This window comes from Struthio camelus, chromosome 4, assembly GCF_040807025.1.
Source record: "Struthio camelus isolate bStrCam1 chromosome 4, bStrCam1.hap1, whole genome shotgun sequence".
Lineage (NCBI taxonomy): Eukaryota > Metazoa > Chordata > Aves > Struthioniformes > Struthionidae > Struthio > Struthio camelus.
The window spans coordinates 76,083,850-76,093,507 of NC_090945.1; positions in this window are offsets into that span (position 1 = coordinate 76,083,850).

A 9,658-nucleotide genomic window follows, 5' to 3' on the forward strand; every position below is an offset into this window, starting at 1 on the left:
ACGTGTGTTCGTCTGGACCGCGTCTGCTGCTCTGCCACCTGGTTAAAACGCCCTCGTGGTGGGGTGGATGTGAGCCTAAACTGCCATGAGGGCTTAGAAACTCGCTGTGTTGCCCTGTATCTGTCTCAGTGACAGGCCAGCTGGAAATGGGTCGGGGAAAGCGAAGCTTCACAGGGCGGATGCTGGTCTCTAAAGGGAGCGGGGGTAAAACTCTGGCGGGTGCTTAGCTTTAATTCCGAAAGCAGAAAATTGAGATAACGTGGAAAAGCACTGAAGTGATTAAGTGTAACGCTTCCACGGCGTGGACTTTCTTATGGCTAGAACACCCCATTGGCTTGGTCATGACTCAGTTTTGCTGGGAGTTTCTCCAGAAGATATGAGAGGCTGGGATGCTGTGATGACATTCGCCAGCGGTAGCTGCGGTGCAGGGGGAGTGTGGTGCTTTCGCTGTGCTCCTTCCTGGCAGAGGAGGGGAGCTGCAGGCGTTCCTCCTTCCCACCCTTCTCCTTCCTGCTGCGACGAGGCTGAGGGGCACGTCTTCAGATCTCCTGAGCAGGCAGCCCTGTGACTAACGTTACCTTCAGCTGGAATGAAAAATCTGAGAAATTACAGTAAAACTGAAGTCCGGGCCAATTTAATGCTTAAAAAAATTTTTTTTTAAATTTTTATTAAACCTGCCTAGGGGAGGGTAGAAAAACCTAGTTTGGCATAGCCCTAGTCTGTGATAAGTTTTCTGCATGATCCTGAGAAGAGCCTCTGTCTTACCGTGCTGGAATGTACCTTCTCTCTTCTCAATCTGTTTCTTCCTGCCAGTCTTCCCCTCCACCGTCAGGGCCTCTTTCTGTTTGTAACACCATGAGCTGGGCTATAATAGTATAAAGACAACAGACAGCAGTATGCATCTCTTCTGGGGGAGCCTTTTTTGGTGTCAGGGGTTTGGATCACACGTTCTTCAAAGCAGGGACTGTCCTGGTCTCTTTGCTTTTGTGCTTGCTTTTCTTGGGCTGCGCTTGAGTCTGTGCTTATATAATAACAAGTATAATACAGTAAAAATATAAAAGAGTAGCATAACCCTACCCACAGGATTATCTCTGTTCAGTTAAGGTGAGCCAGTGCATGAAATTATCCACAGCCAATTACTTATGTGATTGTTTTTAATTCGGGATAATATATTGCTTTTATGTTGCATGGAGATGTTAGCAGTCTGTGTGGGATGAACACTTGGTCCCATCTTAACAAACAGATCCGATAAAAGATATCTGTAGCAGGACAGCAGGACTTGCAAGGTTCAGTGGTGCTGAAAACCACGGCCTAATTCAGATTCCATGGCTATTACCTAAACTTGGAGCTGCCTAAACTCCTTCATCATGATCCTGCTGACTTCTAAAGGAACCTGGTGTTTTGCACATGGGCATTCCCATTCTGAACAGCTGTCTTCTGCCCCCCGCATAAGCCCCATCTGGACTCAGAGAATGCAATGTCCCTAGGTCTAGCAATGGTTGCACTGTGGTGGACACATTCTGCTTACTGCTACCAGGATCATACTCTTTATAATACAAAAAACTGGGGAGTGGAAGGGCATGTAATACCCAAGAGAACTTCTCTTCCAGTGTCTAACACTTAACTCAGTAAAATACTTGGTATTATAATGGTCTGCTGGTTGCATTAGGACAGCCAGGTGCTTTGCAGAGTGAAAAGGGATACTCATTTGATTCCTGCTACCTTTTTTGGTGTAACCAGTGCTGGCTACCCTGTTCTCCATCAGTTTGTTAGGCAGGGTACACTGACTGGATTTTGAAGGGTTGGAAGTGAATATGCTCAGCTCAGGTAAGAAAAATCCTCTGGAGTTTATGATCTAATATCTATTTGGTAAACAATTTACGCTGTTTTTTTTTTTTTTTTTTTTTCATTTGAAAACTAATGAGCAAACGTTGAGACTGTATGTCAAAGAGAAAGGATACAATTTTGAAACCAAACTTTGCCAGGTAACAAACTCAAATAAGACTGAAATACAGAAGCTTTAATCACCTCAACAACCAAAGCATGACATACAGAACAAAATGAAATAGAAATCTGCTGCCTCTTCCAGTCCCCCTACATAGAAGGCAATCTGATAAGGAGGGCTCTTTAAAAAATCTTGCAAAGCCACAGTTACATGGATGGAAGTTGAGGTTATTAAAGTTCAAACAGGAAGTAAATTGCACATTTTCAATACGAAAACTAAATAGCTGGTGAAGCAGCTTCCTAATATTTGTGGTCAATTCTTCATGTTTTGAATCTTCGTGATGATATCTATGAACTCGGGACAAGGTGCAGGAATTCAAGGTCAAACCTTTAATGTAACTGGCATTAGGCGGAAAGCTAGAATTTAGGATCAAATTGGTTCCATGTGGGTTTAAAATACAGTAAATACAAACTGTAAAATCACATGAACATTTGGGAATCAAGAACTAACTGTCCACATGGCTAGATGAACCCCATGGTATTAAATTGTCTTACTACGGTACTTAGAAAGTCAGACGGAGCAATCTCTCCTGTCAAATTTTATGAGCAAGTATGACTTGAAGTTGTATGAGCTGGAACTTGAAATAAGCTCTCAGCTAATGAGTTTGGGCTTCAAATTAAAAGAGATCGAGCTTTTCAATAGAGATTTATCTTTCCTTTGCTCAAAATAAGTCAGTACAGAAGTTTCAAAACAAAAGAAACCAGACAAGCAAATGCCTGAGCAGTTATTTGTTTGCCATTTGTAAAAGATACAGGAAAAATTAAAAATGTATCAAGAGTAAGATCTATGCTGTCTTATGATTTCTTTAGCACTAGAATTGTATTGTAGTACTGGAATAATTCAGTCAGTGGGGTGTGCTGACACTGTGAGCCGTAGGCACACGTATCATTTCAGCATAACTCCAGTGAAGCCAGGGAAGTAACTTTAGATTTTTATCCATGTAACTAAGATCCAGTTTGGGTCCTGTATGCCTAAGTAGCAGTATATCAGTATAGTTACAGTTTATGTGTACAGAGATGGATGAAGCATGTGCATAGACACTAAAAATCATCTGTCTTCCTGAAACTCCACTTAGATAAAGGTAGGAGAAGGGAACGGGTAAACAGCAGTGGATAAGCCAGATGTGGTCATGCTTTTGAAAATCAGTGATTTGGTGTAAAAAACAAAGACTAAAGTTTATAGAAAGTCGACAGCTTGCTGCTCTTTGTCCTTTCCAAACACTGCCCCTATACTGAGTTCAAATGCATCTCTCCTTGCTATATCGACTTCATTCTCAAAACTAGCCTCCCAGTAGTTAGCAGCTCCTACAGATGGGCCTGCATTTGAGCTGATGTTTGGCAGGCATTAATAGGCTACCCTGAAAGAAACGGGTTCAGAGGCAAAATGACGCTCCTCTAGGCGTAAAGCCTGGACCTGGCTTAAGCTGATTTAAGGCCACTCTCCTAAAATATCCGGCAGATACTGTAGCATATCCCCTCTACCTGCTCTGCCCTGTCACTGATGCTCTGGTTCCCTAACCCAGCACCCCTTTATAAAGTTGTCATCGCAGCAGGCTGAGATGATCCCCTGACAGCAGAACTATTTCTTAGTGTTTGCTGTTTCTAATTCTTGTTTTTCACTTGGATTCTCCGGTTGAGCTGGCCTTTAATTTAGTTTGATCTACAAGAAGACTATATTAGCCAAAGAGACCTACCACCTCCGCTTAAGTTTAAATCTGTGGAAGTCAAAAAGCTGTTACTAAGGAAACGTCTATGGCCTGCGTTGGCCTGAAGAACTCAAGTCAAACTCAGGCACGGTTATGAAAAGTGACATCAAGTGAAGTCACTGAAGTTGATGGAAAGATTCCTGTTGACCTACACCTTTCCACTTCTGTTAGGTTGTATAAGAACATTTACTTTGAATAGCAAATAGGTTGTCACTTAGAAGTGCACATCACACTTACACACGCATAGATTTAGCAGAAAAAATATTTCAGCTGGTTTGCACTTTCAGACATGGTTTCGTCACTTCCATTTGAGATCCGAAGATCTGCGTGCCGGAAAGCTTATCTGTTTTTTGTTTGCAACTGTATCAGCTATCTAGTGAAAAAAACTACCTATGTCTACAGACCTGCCTCTTTAAATACCGTATCTTTAGGTCATCATGGTTGCACCCATGCTATTAAGAAAATGTTCTTCAGAGCATTATTAAATGATTACAAATGAATCTCTCCCTCCACAGAAGGACAAAGTTAGCATTTCTAAAGGAAATATGTTCACATAAAGGGAATGATACTTGATTTTCAGTGGGAACTGGGTTCCTTTTTTCCCCTATGCCACTTTGAAAATGCATTTTAGATAAACAGAAAGGTCTATAGGGCAGTCTGTTTTACTAAACATCTGCTAGTGCTCTTTAATCTCTCAAACTAAGCTTTTCATCAATAGGGAAAATTATGCAGTCTTACCAGCTGTACAAAAACGATCTGCTGACAAAACATTCTGTACATCTATATACTTTTTGAGACGTGATTTGTGTTACAAATCTGCTCAGGATGCCGTGATCAAATAGAATGGGTTAGCTGGAATCTCTTTAAATAGTTAAAGAGATAAGCTACAATACAAACCATGTGATAGCAAAATGGGATGAAAGAAGAAGAAAGAAGAAAGCCTATCCTGGAAAGTAAAAGAAAGGTACTAAATATAAAGAAATATGCAGTTACTTTGGAAGGGATTCCAAGTATCAGTTGAGTATTGAGTCTCAGTTTCAAGGGAAAGACTGTGAAATTCTATGGCATTAAATAGACATTGAGATGTAAATTCCTGAAAGAATTCAGAGTAAACTTTCAGTATCCACAAATGGAGCCACATTTTCAAAAGAACTCAGTACCAACCCACTCCCATCATGGTGCTTATAATTAAATTTTTCTTTGAAGATGTAGCTAATTATTTCGATACATAAAAGAACATTGAACTTTGCGAATCTAGGTATCATCTGACTTTTTGTTTGAAAACATAGTTTGGTACAATTATGTTTTTCATTTGTTAACTGCCCCAAAAACATATTTAAGGCTAATTTAAATCTTAAAGATTTTTTGAAGCCTGCTATAAAATGGGAATTAATGTTTGGGGGAAGAATACTGTAGGCTTTTTTTTTTTAATCAACAATTTAAATATTGCAGCAGAAATGTGAGAATCCAAACAGTTTTCCAGAAGCAACTTTTCATTTTGGAAGGAACATAAATTTTGGACTTAAACATTTTTCCAGGTTTTATTTTTTTAGTATGATGCCCAGAGTAACAGAAAACTTTGATTAAATTTAGTCTGATTGAAACCCATTTTTCTGTAGGAAAGAATATTTCATGACAATTAAGGAGTCAGGACCAAATCAAAAACAGTTTGTTTGTTAAACTTTTTTCTTGATTTGGAGCTAAAACTCAATTGCCGTGTTGAAGTTAGTATTACGCTTGAGCTGAAATCGAACAGAAGAACGTGTCATTTCAGCTCCCTAATGTAATTTTTTTCTCTCACCTTTTTTAACACTTTTTCATGCTCTTAATAAACAATTGTTCTTTGTAAGATGGTGAAACAGAAGTGAAGTAGTCAGCTACATCTTAGCTGGTCCTTTTCTGTAAGTCTTGCTTGATGAGAGCACATCAGCCATTACTGAGTTTCAGAGAGTGCCATTGATTCGGCCATTTGAAGCCAAACCTGGGGCTACCACAAAGGTATTTGTTTGAGTCACCCTATTATTGGGTAGTCATAAAGAATAGATGTGTCCCCTCTCTTACATTTTCTTATTTGTACTGTTTCTCTTAACTGTGTTCATTCTAAGGCTTCTTCATTTCTTGTTTATTTAGTCAGTACTTTAAATAGTCTTCACAGACACCTGTACTGATAGGTGTGCCATTTGCACAGGATGAGCGTATTATTGTTTTAGGACTCTGTATTCTATCTGAGAACTCTTCCACATGATTTTGGTATTCTTTTAATCACACTAGACTTCTGCACAGTGGTGTGTAGGGGAAGTGCAGTACTGAGTTTATCATTCTGAACTTACATCAAGCATGCTTTTTTTTTTTTTTGCATTTCAAATAAGATTACCCACATTTGTAAAAGCTTCATCTCAGCAGAAAAAATGATGTATAGATAACTTATCTGTGATACTGTCTATATCTCATTTATTAATTGTAGAGCCTGTTTGTTAGACATAAGTATAAGATGATCTGTTTTCATGACATATTTTCAACTGATTTAGTTATGAGATAGATTTTGGCTACAAACTCTTCTACCTCCATGCTCTTTATTTTTCTATTGAAAATACGTATTTCCACAGTAATGGTCATGTAGAAGAATCCATTCCAATGGGTTCCAGTGAAGGTGAGGGACAAGATGCAGTCTTATCTGTCACCAAGGTCCATTACCTTCCAGCTGCATATACTTCCTGGCATACCTCGGATATCTTTGCTTAATATTTTGAATTTTTATGTAAGGGACTTCAAAGGCTGATACTACGTATGACAGTTCATTATCAAATCAAATCCCATGAACAAGAGGCATCTATTGTCTTGTACGTTGTTCTACGATGCTCTGTAGGAGGAAAGTCTTGTCTATACAAGATCAGTTAGAGCAAATGCTACCATGTCCCCTGAGTCTGTTACGAATGGCAACTTCAAAGCGGTATAGCTGACTAACTTTAAGACTTTCCACGGGAACAAGAGCAGATTCTTTATTTCTTCTTTCACATCAGACCTCAGGGGTATACACAAATCTTTTTGTCCTTTTCATTTACTTATGTCTATGCTACAGGGACTTGATTTGTATTTGTTAATAAAGCATTCTTCTGCCTTTTGGAGGCTATTTTAGCTCGTGCAGATTTGATTTCTTCAAGGCATACATCCAGTTCTGCCATCTTCTCTCATTACCAGAATACAGTTTTTTTTCTTGCAGTGTCTTGGGGGTATTCTGCCTTTCTGTTCCTCTGCTCCTCTAAAATAGGGTGAGATTGTCTTTTTCCAGTTGTTGCTCTTCACTGGACTTTCCTTGCTGTAGTTTAAAATCTCCAGTAAGTCTTTTAACAGTTTAATAAAATGTTCTTATGTCTCCCACTATTGCTGCTGTTTCTGCTTTCAGTGCCTGTCTATCAAGATAGCCTCTTTTATCCTTTTTTGGCTCATCTTTTTACTGCTTTATCTTTATCCCTATATTCCTTTTTTTCTTTGTTTACTTTTCTCTGGCCTTAATGTACTGAGTGGATTTAACTTACCTTGCCTTCTTTCTGTAATAGCATCCCATGTGGCAATGCTAATCCACTCTTCTTTCCTAGTTTTAATAAAGAATAATATCTGCTGTATTAATATAAAATGTACAAATGGCTTCTCATTCTTTTTATATAATGTCAAATGCAGTTTCTGCTATATCTGAAAGCCTGTTTGAATGGTACAACGGCAAATCATTCCTTATGTGAATTCCAATTCCATCTTTCATTTTAAAGCTATTAATCTTTCTTAGAATCTTTTTTTCTAATAATTTCTTCATTTTCATGATAGTTAATGTATAATTGATGTTCATATGCCCCCAGTGTCTGTGAATTCCATTATACATGGAAAAGACCTACATGATTTTTTGTAGTGCTATCAGAGGAGCTCCAACATTTCTTCACGTATTTCATTATGAGAAAATAGTGTCCCTCCACTAAAATGACAAGTCAGTCAAGCAGCCATTTTTCACTGTGAAGTGAGCCTTGTCTGTGTTTGTACACTGCATCTGTCAATTCAACATATTATTGATGTCACCCTCGACTTCACTAGTAAGGACCAGTAAAAGCACTGTTAAAAATATCACTCTTCTCTTCATCATATTTATTTGTTCCAGCTTTGTGTTAGATGGTGGTCATTTTCACACATGCACTTAAATACTGCCAAGAATTCTAATATTCCTTCTGTATTATAATATTGCGCTTCTTTGATGATTTGGGACTATTTCTAGCCTATATTACAAATTGCATAGTCCAGAAAGGAACCCAAAGTTTGAAAAGAGTTTGGAATACTGACTTCTAGCAGACATTATCTCCCTGCTTTAGTACTCTTTCTCTAGTACCCTTTATGCTGTCCACTTGAGAATTGCCCATGGATCAAATATATGCATTTGACATTTTACTGTCAATACTTGGATTTGGTCTCAGGTCTGTGATTCAAATTTTGCTTGTCCTTCTGTGTTTTGATGAATAGGCCTTTATTTTAGAAATAGCAAATCCATGAGTATCAGTAAATATACTCAGTGCCAGCAAAGGTTTTAAGTGGAAATGGCTAATTAGAAGCATCTTACGAAGTGTCACAAAATTACTTCTGAATACATTTAGCTCATTCTCACTCCTGTTTGTCATAACGAAAGATGAAGAAAGGGAGGGAGGGACAGACGGACAGGAGAAACCTCTACCTTCTTCCCCTCTTTGCTTAACAAAGCCTCTCAAGAGTATGGACTCAAGTGTTGTGTTCTTTCTGATCTTATCCATATCCATTTTTTCAACCTCTGCAATATGCAGTAATTTTTGCTCTAGGTCTATATCTAGCTAATGGCAATCATCAAGGATATTAGGTAAGACATGTCAAAAATTGCACTGCACCTTTAGGAACAAATTATCTGCTAAATGTGGTGAACGGAGGCTTTTCCAAATAAGTATAGTGTAGCTCACAAAAGATGCACAGCAGGAGTAGCAGAAAGTATTGTAGCCTGCTATTATCTGTCAGGCAAAGGAATGTTGACTTCAAGTTCACTGAAAGTTCAGGAGATCGAAAAAGCATAACTCATTGACTTTATTGATTGAGAGTAGGAAGACTATAATCAATCAGAAACTTAATGGTATCTGTTACCAATTCTTGATCTGTTGAATTAATGCAGCTATTGGAAATGGGAGCCAGTTTAGTGCAGTATTTAACATTCAATCACTTGAATGTTAAATACTTGCTTATCATAGCTGTATAAAATTGAGCTAACTCCAACAATCTTTCAGTCTGGAAAATGAAAGCACAGAAACCATACAAATTAACTATAGGTCATGCAAACTAAAAAAAGTATGCTGAAGAAATTTTAAATACTGTTATGCAGAATTAACATTTATTGTGAAATTTAACTTGAACTCTTTATGTTAATGCTTAAGAATCATTAATGGCTGGTTCACAGCTCAGCACAGAAAAAGATCCTACTTAAATGTGAACGTTCATGTATGCATAGCACACCGGCATGAACAGTAATACCGGTCTAGATATCTGCAACATTTATCTCATGTTCCTTCTCTTCAGCAGATTCACAGAGCATTCCTATTACTTCAAACACATTTTGGTGTCCACTGTAGAGGGACATAAGAGACATATCTATCTATTTGCACTTTCTTGAGCTAGCTTGACTGTTAGCAGCATTCGTAAGCTCTCAGGGAAATGTGTAGCCATAAGTAATGATGTTACAGCAATATCATTAACAGGGTCAAGTCTAAAGACTCTAAATGCCAGAGTGGATCAGATAGATACATGTTCTTATTGTACCTGTTTAAGAGCAATGATTGTTAAACAGTTAAATTATTCAAGTGAGCGGGGATATGATTACACAGCAAATTAGGCAAGCATGCTTGGCAGAACTGGGAGCATCCTGCAAGGTAATACCAATGTGTCAGAGATTTGCT